General features: G+C 43.7%; 1 pseudogene; it reads right to left on the bottom strand.

Moving 5' to 3' along the window:
* Positions 1 to 262: 262 nt before the first annotated feature.
* Positions 263 to 2,768, bottom strand: LOC116684169 (WD repeat-containing protein on Y chromosome-like; annotated as a pseudogene).
* Between the last annotated feature and the right edge of the window lie 15,568 nt (positions 2,769 to 18,336).

The following is an 18,336-nucleotide window of genomic DNA, read 5'->3' as shown; positions in this document are numbered from 1 at the left end:
CTTCATCATCCGTCTATATACACGATTAATTTGATCATCTGTTAATTTGGCTCCAGGCTTCTTAGGGCTGACTACCTTGTCTATTCTGTCACAGAGGCTTTTAATGCTGTCTATCAGTGGTTGTGGCGTTGATCTTGTTGGAGAGACAGGTCATTCGAATGGAAATTTGCTTGTCTTCGTTGTGCTTGGTCTGCCGGTCTCCTCCTGTTCAGCATTCTTCTCAAGGCTGATTTGTGAAGCACCCCATTGGTCTTTCCCAAAGAGGCCTATGTAGGTTCCTGTGTTTTCCCACAGACAGACCTTGCAGTTCCCTGCGGTAATTAACTTTTCACAAGTTGGGTTACAGTGAACACTCACCACCCCTGTGATGTGAGACTGCCAGGAGTGCAACAGAGGAGGTGGACACAATGACACGCACCACCCATTTATGTCCTCAAATGGCTCGTTGTTTGTCTGGTTTTTAAACCCAAAAGCCTGAATGTCCCACTAATAAATCTTTCCGGTACTATCCCCGGTCAGTAATATCTGGTCATTGGGATCAGTTGACATGGTGGTAATGACTGCTCCTTCATCCTTCACTGCTCTGAACTTTCCAATCAATCCTCCCTTGCTAATAACAGACCAGGCATATATGTTGCCATCTGAAGACGTCAGCAGTGTGGCTGTGTCAACTTTAACCTCCCTGGTCTTCAGACATATGATAAGAGGTATGTTAATCACAGCAGTGTCATTCCCAATCAGGGATTTACTATTTAGAGGTCTTTTCCCAGTGCCTCTGAAATGCTTTGGACTCTTGTGACCAAGCAGACTCCCTGTCTGGCCCTGAGTGGTTTTGTCTGCCATGTTTGTTCGAGGGCTGTTGCTGCCATTGAGCCAGTAGAGAACTTCGCCACTGGCGGCCTCCCAGATGACAATATTTCCATTGCTGGAGGCAGTAACCAGTGTGTTTTCATGGACATCCATTGAGCAAATGTCATCTAAATAATCATGCTTCAAAAATCTGTTGTCATATCCGTGTATGTCCAGGTCATAAATGATCTTGGAGTTCTTTCCCGACACAAACACCCTATTGTCTACACAGACGATACCTGTCACCTCCCTTTGTACGGTAACAGGAAGAATGGCAAGCTCTGTTCCGTTGTTGAAGTTCCAAAGTTTAACTTTTCCATCCTGGGAAATTGTGATCAGTCTGCGCTTTAGTCCATTAAATGAAATAGCAACATGCCCCACGTACTGATCTGGAGTCACCTTGAACTGCATGGTGGCCGTTCCTGTTAAGATATCCCACACTGTCACCACGCCATTTTGGCAAACAGAGACAACCTGTTTGAAAATGTTGTGATAGAGAGCACAGCACAGGGGCTTGTCATGCGATGTTAATGCATTTTTAAACACATCAGTTCCTCTTCCAAGATATTTGCCAATGTCTGTGTTAGCTAGGACTAACTCATTGTGGTGTGTGTTGTAACACACACTGGAGATAGGACTCTGCATCATTTCTTTTATCTTGAAGCTTTGCAAACAGATCATTGCATCCTCTGACCAAACACATATATGGTGGTCCAGCGATAAACTAACAAAAACTTTTTCCTTGGGATTTAACATTATATGGGTGATGGGTTTGGCATGTCCCTTTAATTCCTGGATGCATGACACTGTTTTATGGGGAAACCACGTCCTCAGTAGGGCGTCCGTCCCACGGTCAGCAGATACCCAGAGGAAGTGGAGTATTCTACACAGGTGAAGAAGTCCACATGTCCTCTGCTCTTAAAGACTTTTGTAGACATTTTGGTTGTGGATGTCTTGGGTAGAGAAGCAAGGACCATTGTCTTGGATGAACTACCGCAGATAGCAAACGACCTAAGTGATGGAAAATATTGGATCTGACTGCAAATGTCATTAAAGATGTTGACCTTCACACATAGAAAGTCTTTAGAGGTTTTTTTTAACAGGGTTGAAGTATAAACAGTTGGATAATCCCGCAGAGAGATTTTCTCATATGCACCGTTGAAGAAGAGGCCGTTTTCACATATGTTGTAGGAGACAAACACAGACAAAAACCTTTTACATCGCCAAAGGAAAACACTGCTTTAGTGCCTTTGGACCAGTAGTTCATGGTATTCACTATGTTGTCCTCTACTATTAAAGAGTGGCTGGTTGAAAACAACTTAGGGAATTCATTGCAGCGATAGAATATTAGTTCCCTGTCAGAAGTGGAGATAGCCAGTTGTTTGAGTTCACTGATGTAGACCATGTCAGTAACGTGCATTTTCTTGTTGTGTGAAAAAGGAAGTGTTTTTCCTTTTTGTATAATTGAATTGGGTATGAGGTGTCAAAGCTGTCAGGCCAGAAGTTGAGGATACCATTCGAGTGATGGAGAGGTATTGACCTTTTTGGTAAGTGCTGGTTTGTCCTAATAAAACCTCTGAACCATGGTCAGGTTCCCTGTCATTCTCGAAGGGACGGTGAATCAGACGAACAATCGATTTATGGTGATCCACCGATATCATTTTGATAGGTTTGGGAAAGATTTGATTTTTAAAAGCCATATTTTGTGATGCCTTGTTTTTGTTCACCAGGTAGTCTGTTAACTCCCCGAGGTCCACACCTCCATCTCCATTTGTGTCAATCTTCATGTGGAGGGCAATGAGATCTTCTTCATCCATAGTAGGGAATAACTGCTTCAGTCCTTCACAGAATTCTTCAATGTCCAATCCTCCACCTCCATCAGCATCCGCCTCATGAAATAGCGTTACAATGTCATCCATATTTTCAGCAGTAAACATTTTGTCCGTCTTTGAAAGTTCACTTCTAGAATCCATTTTAGCGTTCTCAGTTAGGTCCTCCGACCGAATAAACCAGTTCAATAGAGTTGCTTAAGAATTAAAATGTCAACCCTTAAGATGTCAATCCTGGTTTAGTTCAAATTTCTATTTGAATGAAAACAATGCAATTGTGCTGAGAGTTTAGCAGTCTGGAGCAATGAATAGAATTCTAGTTCTATGTTCTGGAGTGCTGAAACTTGAGCTGCAAGTTCTCACAATTGTGTGTAACGTTCCGTGTCTGCGTACTAAATGTGCAATGGATCGAAGATACTGACCTAAGTAAAAGATAGTGACCTCAGTAAAAGATCAACGCATAGTCATAGTTTGTGATGAAGTGAAGCATTAAAAAAAAAAACTTGATTCAACTATTTAAAACATACAAATACAGACATTAGTAATTGACTACAACTTTTGAATACAATTGAATACAACTTATCTCATTGCATTTCTAAAAGCAGATAACAATTCAACATTCACAGCTTTAAATCGCAGAAATATTTTTTTTTCCTCTTACAACCCAAGCCATTTTTAAGCGTTTTTTTGCTCATGTCACATTAATACTCACTGTTATCTCATTTTTCACCCCATATGCTAATCCGGTATCTCACATTCCCAAACACAACCATGGCCAGAAGTAGGAATAGCTCCTAAATGTCTGTTGAACAACACATAACAGAGTTATATTGGCATAAAACATAAAAATGATAAATGTTAGTTAACTGTATTTGATAATTTATTAAAATAAAATAGAGGGGAAAAAAACAGAATTTTATGCATTTTACAGTTTCTTGATCATGCAAATAAAAAATAAAATTGTATTTATTTATTTTTTTTACAATTTTTGAAGTTGGAAATCTTCTATGTGAGTTTTTTATCCACTTTTTATCCAATTACATACAACAATTTCTTTTTTCACCTTCTTTCTAGGGTAAGTGTTTTTTCTTTGGCGATCTTTTAAACAAAACAGGCTTTTTTCAAAGCCCCCCAGCAGGTTTTGGGGTTAAGAGGGTTAAAGCATGGTTTAGATTTATGAATATATTTGCCTAATAATAACATGAGGTTAATATATTTCGCTGTAGTCAAAACCAGTGATGACACTCTTCCAGTCTATTTTAACTTGCGTCTTTGTTTTGCATAGTATAAATTATTCCAAGCCTGACAAAAGCTTCATGAAATACTTAATGTGCCGATTTTTCCATGTCACTATCACAACAGCTAATTTTGGCATCAATTTTAGATAAATTGGATGGGTATATATGATGCAAGATTTTTAGGGTGTATCTCCTTTACTTAGTTATTTATACAGGGTAAAAGCCAATCGTTTTCCCATCCTACCTCTGAAAGTAAAGAATTTACCTCTTGGTGTAATCTGCTTTTGTTCTGAAATAATTCTGTGATATTTTTGTTTATATATTTAGAACTTTCAATTACTATTCCATTAAGATGCAACTTTAATTCTGTTCTCTCACCAATTCCAGTTTGAGATGTCATTAGCTGGTGGATGCCATACGGTAAAGCTTTGCTTACCAAACTGTATTAAAAGTAATAGGAAATGATTTGGTTATCAGGACATTTTTTCACAAGTTAATATATTTCCAGTATATATTGCCCATTTATTGCATTTTTCTGTTATTTTATTTTATAATGTTCTTTCTCCATACTAATTTCCTATGTATTTGTCCATCAACCTGCCCAGGGACAAGACTAATGTTTTATTATGCGCTGTCCCTTGTCTTGAAATAAAAAATTACAGTATCAGCATAAAGGTGCTCTAAATCCAATTTGTTAAAGTAAATAGAATAGTAATATATTCATCATTCCAGATTATTGTTTTGTGTGGAGAGAAACATAACTACGTACAGGCCCGGCCCTAAACAATTTGGTGCCCTAGGCAAGATTTTAGGTGGCGCCCCCTTGCATCACTGTACAGTTAACTGATGTTAAAACTAACAGATAGCGCTCGCTATTTATTGATTAGCCAACTATGTCATGCTAACGGCTAATGCTATTATCGATCATTGTTCTGCAACAGCAAAATAATATCATTATTATCATCACCTTTACTGTAACATTACCTCTGTCTTTGTCACGTTTTTCCTCCTCTACTTTTCTTTTTATCCTCCCCTGGGCACCAGACAGTTTAGGACGCTTTGACATTATGAGATTTAGATGCAGGTAAAAGAAGTCGAGCTCTTTTTTTTAATTAAGGTGACGTTATAGTAAGGTGACCAGATTTCTCAGACAAAATCCGGGGACATTTTCAGCTCCGAAGCGTATTTACCTCCAAAACAAGTAATGTTTTCATTTTTGTAAAACGGGGACACTAGACCTAGAGCTGTTCTCATTAGGGGCTGAGCCCCCCCTCCCCCCCCCAAGGTATCATCCTAGACCCACCCCTGCTGCTACTTCCTACTCCACTTCACTACACCTCAAGATAAAAAGGCCCGAATATTTCAAGATAAAAAGTCCTAATATTTCAAGATAAAAAGTCCTAATATTTCAAGATAAAAAGTCTTAATATTTCAAAATATAAAGTCCTAATAGTCCTAATATTTCAAGATAGAAAGTCCTTATATGGCCCGTCAGACACCGCCTCCCAAGAGCCTGGGTCTGACCGAGGTTTCTGCCTAAAAGGAAGTTTTTCCTCGCCACTGTCGCACTGTTACTTGCTCTGGAGGAAAAAACTGGAACTGTTGGGTTCTTGTGGAATCTGGAGTGTGGTCTAGACCTGCTCTATCTGTAAAGTGTCTTGAGATAACTCTTGTTGTGATTTGATACTATAAATAAATTGAATTGAAATTGAATTGAATTGAATTGTATTTCAAGATAAAAAATCCATCCTTATACTTCAAGATAAAAAGTCCTAATATTTCAAGATAGAAAGTCTTAATATTTCAAAATATAAAGTCCTAATAGTCCTAATATTTTAAGATAGAAAGTCCTAATATTTCAAGATAGAAAGTCTCAATATTTCATAATGTTGTAATGTTTACTGAACTACTGACAGCTTTTGCTTTATTGCTCAAGGCTTGTTTCTGCAACAGCTCCTTGAGAATCAGATACAACAAAAACTATTGAGGACATAGTTTCCTTTGACATGATGCAGTATTAAACGAGATCACTGCAGTGTAAGTTAATGGGATAATTGTCCAGCTTGTATTTACGTTCATAAAAGTGCTCGTTTAGCTTCTAACAGACTCAGATTAATATTCTAAGGGTCTGACAACATTATGGAAAGGATTTCTAAGGAGCTCGACCTTTCTGTTAAAGATTAAGATCCTTTTTAAAACATAAAAGTCCGCGAAATCGCGTTCGCTAAACCCACCAGACTCCATGTAAATAATCAGTGATTTTTAACATCGTAAAACACGGCTTCTAAAACCTCTCTGAGCACCGCGGGCTCTGGCGGTCTGGAGCCTGTGTTGGGTGTCGATTATCGGCTACGTTTTTTCTTTCATTCCAATTTCGGGTCTGTCAGTCACAGTGAAAACCGGGGACATTTCCGGGGAAAGATCCAGCCGGGACAGGTAGCCAAAATAAGGGACTGTCCCCGGAAACCGGGGACGTCTGGTCACCCTACGTTACAGGTACAGCACAGGCCGGGCGCCCCCTGGTGGTTTGCGCCCTTAGCATTTGCCTATACTGCCTAAGCCACAGGCCGGCCCTGTATATATGGACTGCAATAGAGCTGTTTGGAGCAGTTTGTGAACAGTGGTTTCTGATGGAAATAAGACATTTAAGCCCATTCTGATGTATGATTTTAAAATTAAAGGGTTACATGTCCAATTAAAGCTATATTTGAAATATGTTTTATGTTATGCTTGGGGTCCGGCTGGCCGTGAGTATTTGTTTTGTTTTCTATGTTTCTGAGTTTGCTATTGGCCTACCCTGTTTTTTCCCTGCTGTCTTGTCTCTCACTCCCCCTCCTGGTGAAGCCAGCTGACAATCCACACGTGAGTTCCATCCACAGTCACCTGCTCCCGCCGCCCACACCTGCCTGCCATCTCCAATTAACGACAGTACATCCACCCCAGCTCTCCATCCACTCCTCGCTTGATCGGTGCTTCGTTCACCCTGGTGAAACTTGTAACAAGCCTCTCGCTCGTGTTGAACATTTAAATCCCTGTGTTACTAGTTACTTACTTCTTTTGTTTTCTCTCCCCCCAGTCATCACTGTTAACATGTTATTTCCCCTCTACACTGTTCACTACGGCAGAAGGTTTTCCCAGTGTGTGCAGGTTGGCGCATGCGTGGAGTTGTGTAGTTGGTTGTGCGGTTTATGGTGGACACGTGTGTCCAAGCTAGCTGTGCACTGAATAAAAGTATGAACTGAATAAACGTCGTGTTTATTAGCAGTAACATTGGTAGCAGAGGATGGTTATAAGATGGCAGCTAGTTATAAAGTTCCGCCGAAGTTTGATGAAGCCAGACCATACGAGTGTTGGAAAAATGAAGTCAGTATCTGGACGAGGGTTACCGACCTCGACAAGACGAAACAAGCCCTTGCTGTTGCCTTGGGACTTGAGGGGAGAGCTCGTGAAACAGCGATGGGAATACCCGCTGAAGAGTTGGACAGTGAAGACGGTATGAAAACGTTGTTAGCTAAACTGGACGACGTGTTCTTAAAGGAAGAAAAGGACCGCGCATATGAAGCCTATTCTTATTTTGATGGCATAACGAAAGAGAGTTCCGTTTCTATGACGGACTACATAATTGACTTCAAACAGCGATACAACCGGATGAAAAAGTAAAATATGACGCTTCCTGATGCTATACTGGCTTTTAAGCTGTTAGACACGGCCTGTCTCGACGAGAAAAGCAGACAACTGGCACTGACGGCTTGCACGGAGTTGAAGTTCTCCTCCATGAAGTCGGCTCTAAAAAGGATCTTCGGAGGAAAAACGACAGGTTCATTAAACGGAATACAAATGAACCAGGACGTGGCGTTTTTCACAGAACAAAGACCACAAGGAAGAGGAAAACGGAACACAACATGGCAAAGTGGACAACTAAGGCAGCCATTACCGGGGACTAATCCACTGGATAAGTTTGGTAAGAGATCCAGATGTGCTATTTGCCAATGCACGTTTCATTGGGCTAAAGACTGTCCTCACAAGAAAACTGAACAAGTAAGAATAACTGAAGATGCAAATGTAGAGGAATGTAACATTACATTGTTTACAAAGGCCTCCATGTCAGATGCTGAGATATTTATGACTGAATCATTGGGATCTGCGATTATTGACACTGCCTGTACCCGTACTGTGTGTGGGGAGAAATGGCTGGAAAGCTATCTTGATGACCTCACCCAAGATCAAGTGAACAAATTGATGCAAACAGAAACTCCCAGTTGCAGACCATTTCGGTTCGGAGATGGCAATCTGGTGTATTCCACAAGAAAGGTTAAACTACCAGCTAAAATAGGACTAACAAAATGCCACATTGAAACTGAAGTTGTCAAGGTTGACATTCCACTTCTGCTGAGTAAAACATCCCTTAAGAAGGCAGGGACCATTTTGGACATGGAAAAGGACAGTGCAGTGATGTTCAAGCAATCCATACCTCTTGAATTCACTAGCTCTGGACATTACTGTGTTGACATCAGAGACAGTGAAACTGGAGAAGGTTCAACTGAAGAAGAAGTTCTAACAGTAACAGAAAATATGTCCCCAGATGAGAAACACAAAGTCCTTCTGAAGCTCCATAAACAGTTTGGTCACGCGTCTGCAGACAGACTACAGAGGCTCATTCGCAGTTCAGGGAACAAGGACAAAGAATGCTTTACCGTCTTGCAACAAATAGTATATGACTGTGATGTATGCCAGAAGTACAAGAAGACAAAGCCAAAGCCTGCTGTGGGCTTGCCCTTAGCTTCGGAATATAACGAGACAGTGGCCATGGACCTGCATGAGTTGGAACCAGGTTTATGGTATCTTCACATCATCGACCACTTCACACGTTTCAGCGCAGGAAACATTGTGAAAACAAAGAAGTCGTCTGAAATTGTCAACTCCTTCATTCACACTTGGATTAGTGTCCATGGCGCCCCCCAGAGGCTGTACAGTGACAATGGTGGAGAGTTCAACAATGAAGAGATCAGAGACATGGCTGAAAACTTTAACATTGAGACAAAAACAACAGCAGGATACAGCCCCTGGAGCAACGGATTGCTCAAAAGACATAACCAAACACTGACTGAGATCATCCAGAAGGTCAAACGAGAGAATGGATGTGATTGGCACACTGCCCTTGACTGGGCCCTCATGGCTAAGAACAGTATGCTGAATGTTCAGGGGTACAGTCCATATCAATTAGTGTTTGGACGGAATCCTAACCTTCCATCTGTATTAGTTGATAAACTACCTGCTCTAGAGGGTACCACCATGAGTGCTAGAGTAGGAGAACACATTTCAGCTTTACATGCTTCCAGGAAGGCATTCTCAGAAGCAGAGTCTTCTGAGCGGATAAGAAGGGCAATAAAAAAGCAGCTCAGGCCCACAGATGACATGTATGTGACAGGAAACAAGGTATATTACAAAAGAGCAGATTGTCCTGAGTGGAAGGGACCAGGGATAGTTATTGGTCAGGATGGAGCTGTTGTATTTGTAAGACATGGAGGGATTCTAGTTAGAGTGCACCAATCCAGGCTCTGTAAGGTAAACACACAGGAGTCTCAGGATGAGCCAACTGTGCAAGACAACAGGGAGACAACAAGCAAGAGAGGCAGTTTAAACAATGTAGCAGAAAGCTCAGATGATGAAGAAAACACAGACAGCACACACACCAGTGACACACAACAGACACACAACACTAGTGATAGGGGGAAGAATACAGGAGAAGTGGTTCAGCCTACAATGACACAAAGTGAAACAGATCACAGTGTTGGTGGCAACTCTGTCTCTTCTGCTGGTGTAAAGTTAAAAACAGGTCAGACTGTAACATTTATGAAACCTGAAGATAGTCGTCTACAGAGAGCCAAGGTCTTAGGCAGAGCAGGAAAGGCTTCTGGAAGGCACAAAAATTGGTTTAATATACAACATGTTGAACCTGATGGCAGTGATGGGCAAAAGGAGTCAGTTGATATGTCAAGTGTTGATAATCTTAACATTGAGTCTGAAATGGAGAGTGATATACTCATAACAAAAGACATTTCATTTGATGCCGCCAAACAGGAGGAAATAATGAGTTGGTACAAAAACAATGTATTTGAGGACGTTAATGATGCAGGTCAAAAGTGTGTCTCTACCAGATGGGTCTGTAGTCTCAAGGATACTCCCAATGGTATAGTGCCAAAAGCACGACTCGTAGCCAGGGGTTATGAAGAGCTGAATATTCACGAGCTGCAGAAAGATTCCCCAACCTGTGCTTCTGAATCTCTCAGATTATTATTAGCAGTAATATGTCAAAACAAGTGGCAAGTCAATTCCATGGACATCAAGTCTGCTTTCTTACAGGGCATGCAGTTGTCCAGAGAAATCTATGTCCGGCCCCCTCCTGAAGCAGAAAAGGGAAATATTCTATGGAAACTAAACAAATGTGTCTATGGCCTTGCAGATGCATCACTGTATTGGTACAACAAGGTGAAAGAAATAATGCTGGGTACAGGTGGAAAAATGTCTCAGGTAGATCCAGCAGTATTTTATTGGCTGGATGAACAGTGTAAAGTGATTGGAGTACTTGCATGTCATGTTGATGACTTCCTTTGGGCAGGCTCGGAAACTTTCACAACAGAAGTGATCCCTACGCTGAAGTCTGCATTCCATGTTGGGCGTGAGGAACATAAAAAATTCTGCTATGTGGGAATGGACTTTGTTAGTAATAATGGTGTAGTTCATGTACATCAGAATAGTTACATTGAAAACCTACAGCCTGTCCAGCTGCAAGCAGCACGTGCTGTGCAGAGAGATGCCTCTCTTAATGAAACTGAAAAGGAGCAGCTTAGGTCAAAAATAGGCCAGATACTATGGGTTGCAAAACAAACCAGACCAGACATTGTGTTTGATGCAAGCAACTTAGCGTCAAATATAAAAGATGCCACAGTCCAGTCTATTCATGAGACAAATAAGGTCCTCAGAAAGCTTAAATCTGAAAAGGTGTCTCTCAGGTTTCAGCATTTGGGAAACAGTGATGCTCTACACGTTATTGTTTTCAGTGATGCTTCTCTTGGTAATCTCCCTGATGGGGGTACACAGGGGGGTACATTGATTGGTCTAATGGGAGAAGGAGGGAAGTTTTCTCCTCTCTCTTGGCAATCTAAGAGAATCAGACGTGTTGTGAGGAGTACTCTGGCAGGGGAAACTCTGGCCATGTCAGATGGAATAGACAATGCTATTTTTCTGGCCACCCTCTTTTCTGAGCTCACAAGTGGAAATGCAGAACAAAATGCTCCTCCGTTGATATGTGTAACGGACAATCACTCTCTGTTTGATGCTCTCAAGTCAACAAAACAGGTCACTGAAAAACGACTAATGCTGGAAATAAGCAGCATAAAGGAGCTTATACAGACTAAGAAAATAAAGAAAGTGCTCTGGTCCGACACAAAAACTCAACTTGTTGACTGTCTTACCAAAAGGGAACCTCAGCTCTTGTGTTGTTAAAAGCACTCAGTGAGGGACTGTGGTGCTGTTGAAAGCACTCAAAGCTAAGAACATGTGGGAAAATAATACAATGACTGAGGTGGTGATGAACAGGGCACTCAGGAACGGCCACGTAAAAGCTGGCTTAAAGTATATACTGAATTAACCAAAGACTAAATAAGAGTGTGTGTATGTGTGACATATTATACATTATGCTTTGCAGCTGGGTTACAGGAGGGAGAGAACAGGCAGGGCTATCTTAGTCAGATAAGCTACAGTGAACACGAGAAGAGGAGATGGTGAGGCCAAGGACACTGAAGTTCAGGACGGTCTGATAACTAAGAAGGGAGTAAACATAGCTGTCTGGTGAGGTAAATGATAACTGAAAATAATAAGAAGAAAGAGGGAAGAGGCAGAGCAGGGAGTGTAACCCAGCAACAGTATAGCTGACCAATCAGGCCCCACAAGGGGAACCAATATAACCTTGAGCACAATATTGTTTAAGTGCCTTTTGGGGGACCTCTGTACTAGACAAGTCTCCATCAGGTCCGTGCACGTGTAACTGCTCGGAAACGCATTTCATCTGTTGACCACAAGAATAAACGCTGTGTTAATACATCATGGAGTCAGTTGTCAGTTTATAGAAGGATTTCTCCAACAGATTTGGTGAACCCCGACGTGATAACGTAATTGGACAGGAGAATCCAACTGGACCTTGACATTGTGTCCACGGTCCGGTTCAGCTCAGCCACCGGACTGACATCCCGCAGCCCGTGAAGGGACTGAGCGGCGACACTGCGATTCGTTGGTGTGATCACTGAGAGCTCTCAACAAAAAGGTAGGCAGAAGCCTGTTTAAAATCAAAATTCTGTTATTGGCTGAAAACTAAATTGATGTGATCACATTTCAACTGTCGTAAGTGTTGTTTTAAGCGAAAAGTATTGATTGAATGTGCTGTAATTAAGGGATATAAACAGATGAAATGTTGGGGCATGTGATGTGATTAAACAGAGAAAAACAACTAGAGAGTTGTGAGAGAATTGTTGAATAATACGGGTGGCGGTAGGAGAGGAAAAGGGACAAATAGTCAGAGGAAAATACGTCCAGATGGTTGACGAGGTAGGAGACTGCTAAGGACAGATAGTTCAGATGAGTGATTGTGAATTGCCACCCTTGGTTCTGTGTGAACAACCTGAAAAGGAATTGCAGTTAACAGATTGTCATTGTAATATTACGAGTCCACCGCGAGTGTATTTGTGCAAAGGAGTGAGAGGTCACTTTTTAAGTTGTAAAGATTATAGAGATGTACATAAAAAGGCTCTAGATGGAGTCTTAATGAAAAAGTTGTTTGTTGTTGCATGTGTGATTTTTGTTGTGGTTTGGCTTGTTGGATTTTTTCTCACTGCTTATTTGTTGTAAAATGACGACCCCTTATGGTAAAGTGTTAGTAGGGGCAGTGAAAAAGTATGGCAGTAAAGGAGAGGAGAAAGTAGCAAAAGAGATTGTGAAAGAATGGGAGAGAGGAGGATGGATTGAGGGAGAAGGGGCGCCGTCCCCGGAGAAAGTGAATGAAATAGTGAAGTATGAAAAAAGTAAGTTGGAGTATGCGGAAAGGCAGGCAGAGGAGGAAAAGAAAAGAAAATGGTTTAAATTGACTAAACCAAAGCACAAGGAGTATGAAGCGCAGAAAGAGAAATATGGGGTGGGGTTGAAAATGACAAATGCAATACAGAAACAATTGGGATTGACAAAACAAGATGACAAAAGTTCACCAAAAACTGAGACAGAAGCCGAACAGAATAAAACCGCTAGCGCAGAGAAAACCCCGCTGCCCGCTGAGGCGCCCCCGCCAACAAACCCTTTTTATCCAGACATAAGAAACCTAAGAATTTCCGCTCCACCTCCGCCGTATACAGGTCCAACGGCATCAAAACCCACAGTCCAAGCCCCAGTGGTAACTGCCCATTTACAGCCAAATGCATTACAAATAGACGTCCCACAGGATCCATTGATACCGGCATTAGAGGGCCGCGTACAGGATTTAGAATGTTATCTAAATTTAATGGTACAGTCAGCGTCAGGGGGAGCAACAGCGGCTCCACCACAACCAGCGGTCACAGTCCCAGCCGGCCCAAGCAAAGCTAGTACCCCATATTCAGCGTCTTTTTGCCAACAAAATCCAGAGCATTTTCACATGTCAGTAAAAGGACCCAGTCCACCTCACCACAGTACCCCACAAGACTCAGGAAGTAAGGAAGATAGCGAACAGTCAGACAGCAGCAGGGAAAGTGAGCAAACAGACAGAAGCTCTAGCTCTAGGGAAAGGACTAAAAACGACATAAACGCAGGCCCAGATCTAGATCACAAAGTCCTCAAGACGTTTTTGTAGCAGGCACATTTAAAGGTAAATTTACCAACGAGGACCCTGACGAAGTTATCCTACGAAGATCAACTAGAATAAGGGAAAGACTTAACAAAGAGTTCAGAGAGATAAAAGAGCAGCAAGAGCAGCTGCGTCGAACAGTGAATGAACTCAGTGAGGAAGAGCAGACGCGCCACACACCAGAGGCGGGGCTACAATGCCCACTCCGCCCAGTAGGAGGAGGAGGAGGACTGTTGATGTACACCCCTTACAGTTTTGGTGACTTAGATGCTCTGTGTGCAAAACTCCCCTCCCTGACAGGAGGGGCTGAGCATTTCCTCACAGCTTTCAATAGTCTCACAGCAGGAGTGCAGCTGTGTTTGGGAGATCTCAGAGCAGTATTGGGTAGAGTAATGGGAGCAGATGAAGCTAGTGCTGCCCTCACCAGAGGGGGAGCTGGACCCACTGTTCCCGCATCAGTGCCTGCATCAGCAGTAACCCCTGGCATTTGGGCTGAGCTGCACCGCATGTATCCCACAGTTGGGGATCATGCAGCATGGCATGATTTAAAAAGACTAAGTGATGAAAATTTTGATGCCTATGCAGATAGAGCAAAAAAGATTTGGCAGCGTGCTATGAGGGAACCGTGGGACCAGTCCGCCGCCACAGTGGCGCTGTTCCGCCATGGGGAACTAGGGGGATTACCCACAGCAGTTCAGACACAGTTAGGAGGAGTAGTAGGCCTGCAAACAATGACCGATGCAACATGGGGCGAGAATGTGCGTCATTTCCTGTCAAAACACCAAAAAGGAGCAGAGCAACAAGAAGATGAATTAAAAGACTACAAACTCAATTGTTAAAGAAACAACTGGAAGAATTAAACAAGCCCAAGCCCAGCAAAGCTAAACAAATGACAGTCTCACAGAACCCCCAACAGTCAGAAGCCCCAGTGTTGGAAGCAGTCACTCAACTCTTACAGAGAGCACAAGCTTCCTGGCCACCACCCCCACAACCACCATGGCCAGCGAACACGAGCCAGCAAAATTGGCCCACAAGAGGAAGAGGGCGAGGTTTTCAGAGAGGAGGAGGAATGACTAGGCCCAGGCCTGGAGGAAGGACCTCTCAGCCCTACTTCCTTTGCTACAACTGTGGTCAGCAAGGCCACTATGCAAGAGAATGCCAAGAGCCCCCAGCACAGCCCCCTAGAGGGCCAGGGAGAAATCCCTCACCCCAACCACACCCCGGTGACCCATGGCCACTGTCCCCCGCTAATCAGGCCCTACAACAGCAATGGTATGACCAACAGGGTCCACAATGAAGGTGTCCTCCCACTGATTTTCATTTTGGTCTGACCACAGAACCCCTCATTACCCTCACTATTCAAGGTAAACCGCATGTAATGCTGGCAGACACAGGAGCAACGTTCTCCTGTCTAAATTCCACCTACTTCCCTCCTTCAGCTCAAACTCAGTCAGTTATGGGAGTCAGTGGGACCCTATCTTACAGCACTTCACACAGCCATTGTTAACCGAATTTAACTCACAAACACACACACATTCTTTTTTGCTTTCCCCTGCATGCCCAGTAAATTTATTAGGAAGAGATCTTATGTGTAAATTGAATCTGTGCATATGGATGAATGAGGATGGCATTCATGTCACTCCTGTTCCTCCAGTATCCACTCCTGATTCCCCAGTCACCATTCTCTCCCTCACACCAACCCCAGTGTCAGAACTACACCAATATGTATATTGGTTACGCCTGCTTCCCACAGGCCCTGACACACCCTCCATTCAACATGCATTCAACATCCTGAAACCAGCCATATACAGACTGCACCCCTACATGTCCCCACTCCCACAAGTACACTGTACTCTACATGTAGCTGACGACCTGGACACCCCATATCAAGATGACTGGGAGACAAACATGCAAGGACAGCACCCACTTCTCTTATGCAGAGGCATATATTGTGGTAAAGAAGGGGTAGCTGCTTCTGTGGTCTTGACGCACTCCTCTGAAGACTGGTACACACTCTGGGACTCTTCTTCCCCGCATGTCACACTCGCAGTAGGATTTGGCCAGCAGGCCAGATCCCTGGGCCCTATGATAAACGTGCACTAACATTTAAATGGCTCCCCACCTCCACACCTGGCCTTCTAAAAGCTGACACTGACGCTGAAGACATGTGGTGCTTTAAAGGGCCTCACACAACAGAGAAAACATTGCCTGAAGTTCTCCCACTCCCCAGAGAACATGGACTCCCCTGCACTGACCATCCCAGCGCAGCTACCGCCCTACTAACTCTTCCCCAGCATCTGTTCACCACCGGCCCATATGACACTGGACTCTTAGAAACACACCCTGTGACTGTTACAATCAGACCGCAGCACCACACAGTCATTCACAGACCACAGTATAGACTCACCCCTGACCAGGTCCAAGGCATAGCTCCAACCATTCAGGGACTCTTAGAAGCTGGTGTCATATATCCACTCGTTCTCCCTGGAACACTCCCATTTTACCTGTCCCCAAAGCTGGAGGAAAAGGATGGCGCATGGTGCAGGACTTCAGACCCATTAATGACATTACTGTCCCAGCTGTGCATCCTGTCCCAGACCCACATGTCTCTTTGACATCACTTAACCCCTCCTTCACCCACTTCACAGTGGTTGACCTGGCCAATGCTTTCTTCTCTGTGCCCCTACACCAAGACTCACAGGAGTACTTTGCATTCACTTTCAATGGTCAACAATTCACGTATTCCAGGTTGCCACAGGGGTACAGAGACTCACCTGGACTGTCAACAGGATCCTCAAATCTCATCTTCTGCAGCTGCAACTCCCCACAACTGTGGTCCTCATACAGTATGTGGACGACCTTCTGCTGGCTGCTACAGATCCCCTCACCTGTGTGGAACAGACAATAGCACTGCTGACATTCCTAGCCTCAAAGGCTACAAGGTCAAAAGGGACAAGTACAAGTTGCTAGGAGACAAGTCCTCTTTCTGGGCAGACAAATTTCATCAGCAGGCCTTGGGTGTCTCCCAGCCATAGACAGGCTATTCTGCATCACCCGCTTCCCCTCACAGTTGCAGACATGCTGTCTTTTCTGGGCCTCACAGGATACAGCCGCTCACATATCCCTGACTATACCAACAGAATTACATCGCTCAGGGAACTGGTGGCTGCTGCTGGTCATCGCTGTCTCACCGCCCCCCTCCTATGGACAACAGAGGCCGAGGCCGCCTTCTCTGACCTCAAAAGTGCCCTAGCAAGGGCAGAGACACTCACCTCCCCAGACTACTCACTCCCATTTCATATGGATGTTTCTGAAACAATGGCTTTCTCAATGCCATTTTATTTCAGAAAAAAGGGGAGACAGACATGTACTGATGTACCACTCATCAAGGCTGGATACAGTGGAAAAAGGACAGACAACCTGTGCCCGCTATGTAGCGGCGCTGGCAAAATCCATTGACAAAACAGCACATATTGTAATGTGCCATCCAATAACAATCCACACCACACATGGTGTCACAGCTTTTTTGGCCAGCAAGGAATTTGCATACAGTGCCACAAGGAGAACAAAACTGCAGACTGCCTGTACCCAACCGCACCTCACCTACTCATCAGAAGGAATAAACATGGCCAACAGTATGAGTAGGACAGGGAGTGCCACATGTTTGCGAGGAAGAAGCAGCCCAAGAAAGCAGAATAAGGCAGATCTGGAAAACGTACCAGACATGTCGGCTGACATGTGGCTCTACACAGACGGATGTTGCTACAAAACAAAGGTGGGACTAACAAGCATCATATGCAGTAGTCCAACAACACCCAGATGGAACACATCAGACATTGGAAGCAGGGAATAATAACCCACCAGCGTCAGCACAGAAAGCAGAAATAAAAGCTCTGATCGCAGCCCTTCGCTAGCCCAAAGGAAGAACAGTGAACATTTTACAGACTCGCTTATGCTCATGGAACAGGCACACTTGGACGCGATCATGTGGAAAGGCGAGGATACGTCACCCTCTGCAGGAATGCCCTAAAACATCAGAAGGAGATAATGGAGCTAGTGGAGGCTATTGCCGCTCCACTAAAGGTGTCCATAATGAAATGCAAAGGACATGACGCAGGGACAGGAAGAGTAAGTGCAGGAAACGAGGCAGCAGATTCTGCAGCCAAAAGAGCGGGAGGATACTCCCCAAAGCAGATGGTACTATCGAAAAGAGATAGAATCACAACCAATGGCACTGGAGCCTAAAGACATTCTAGAAATGCAGAAAAAGGCAGGAGAATATGAATGGAATCAGTGGCAGCGGAGCGGCGCCACGAAAGACAAAGATGGGATAGGAGGTCTCATCAAGGAAAGATAGCAGCATCAGCCGAGATGTGCAGAATGTTGCTAACTGAGGCACACAGACCAACACATGAAGGAAGAAAACAGACTCTCCTGAATCTGTTTGAGCTGTGGTGGCACCCCAATTTGAGGGACATGGTGACACATTTTGTCAGGAATGCGGGTGTGGTTGAGAGCATATGTTCAGAACCATACACCACACTAAAAGGAG

The sequence above is a fragment of the Etheostoma spectabile genome, unplaced genomic scaffold (genome assembly GCF_008692095.1).
Source record: "Etheostoma spectabile isolate EspeVRDwgs_2016 unplaced genomic scaffold, UIUC_Espe_1.0 scaffold00019223, whole genome shotgun sequence".
Classification (NCBI taxonomy): domain Eukaryota; kingdom Metazoa; phylum Chordata; class Actinopteri; order Perciformes; family Percidae; genus Etheostoma; species Etheostoma spectabile.
This window is presented reverse-complemented; position numbering and strand designations above follow the sequence as displayed.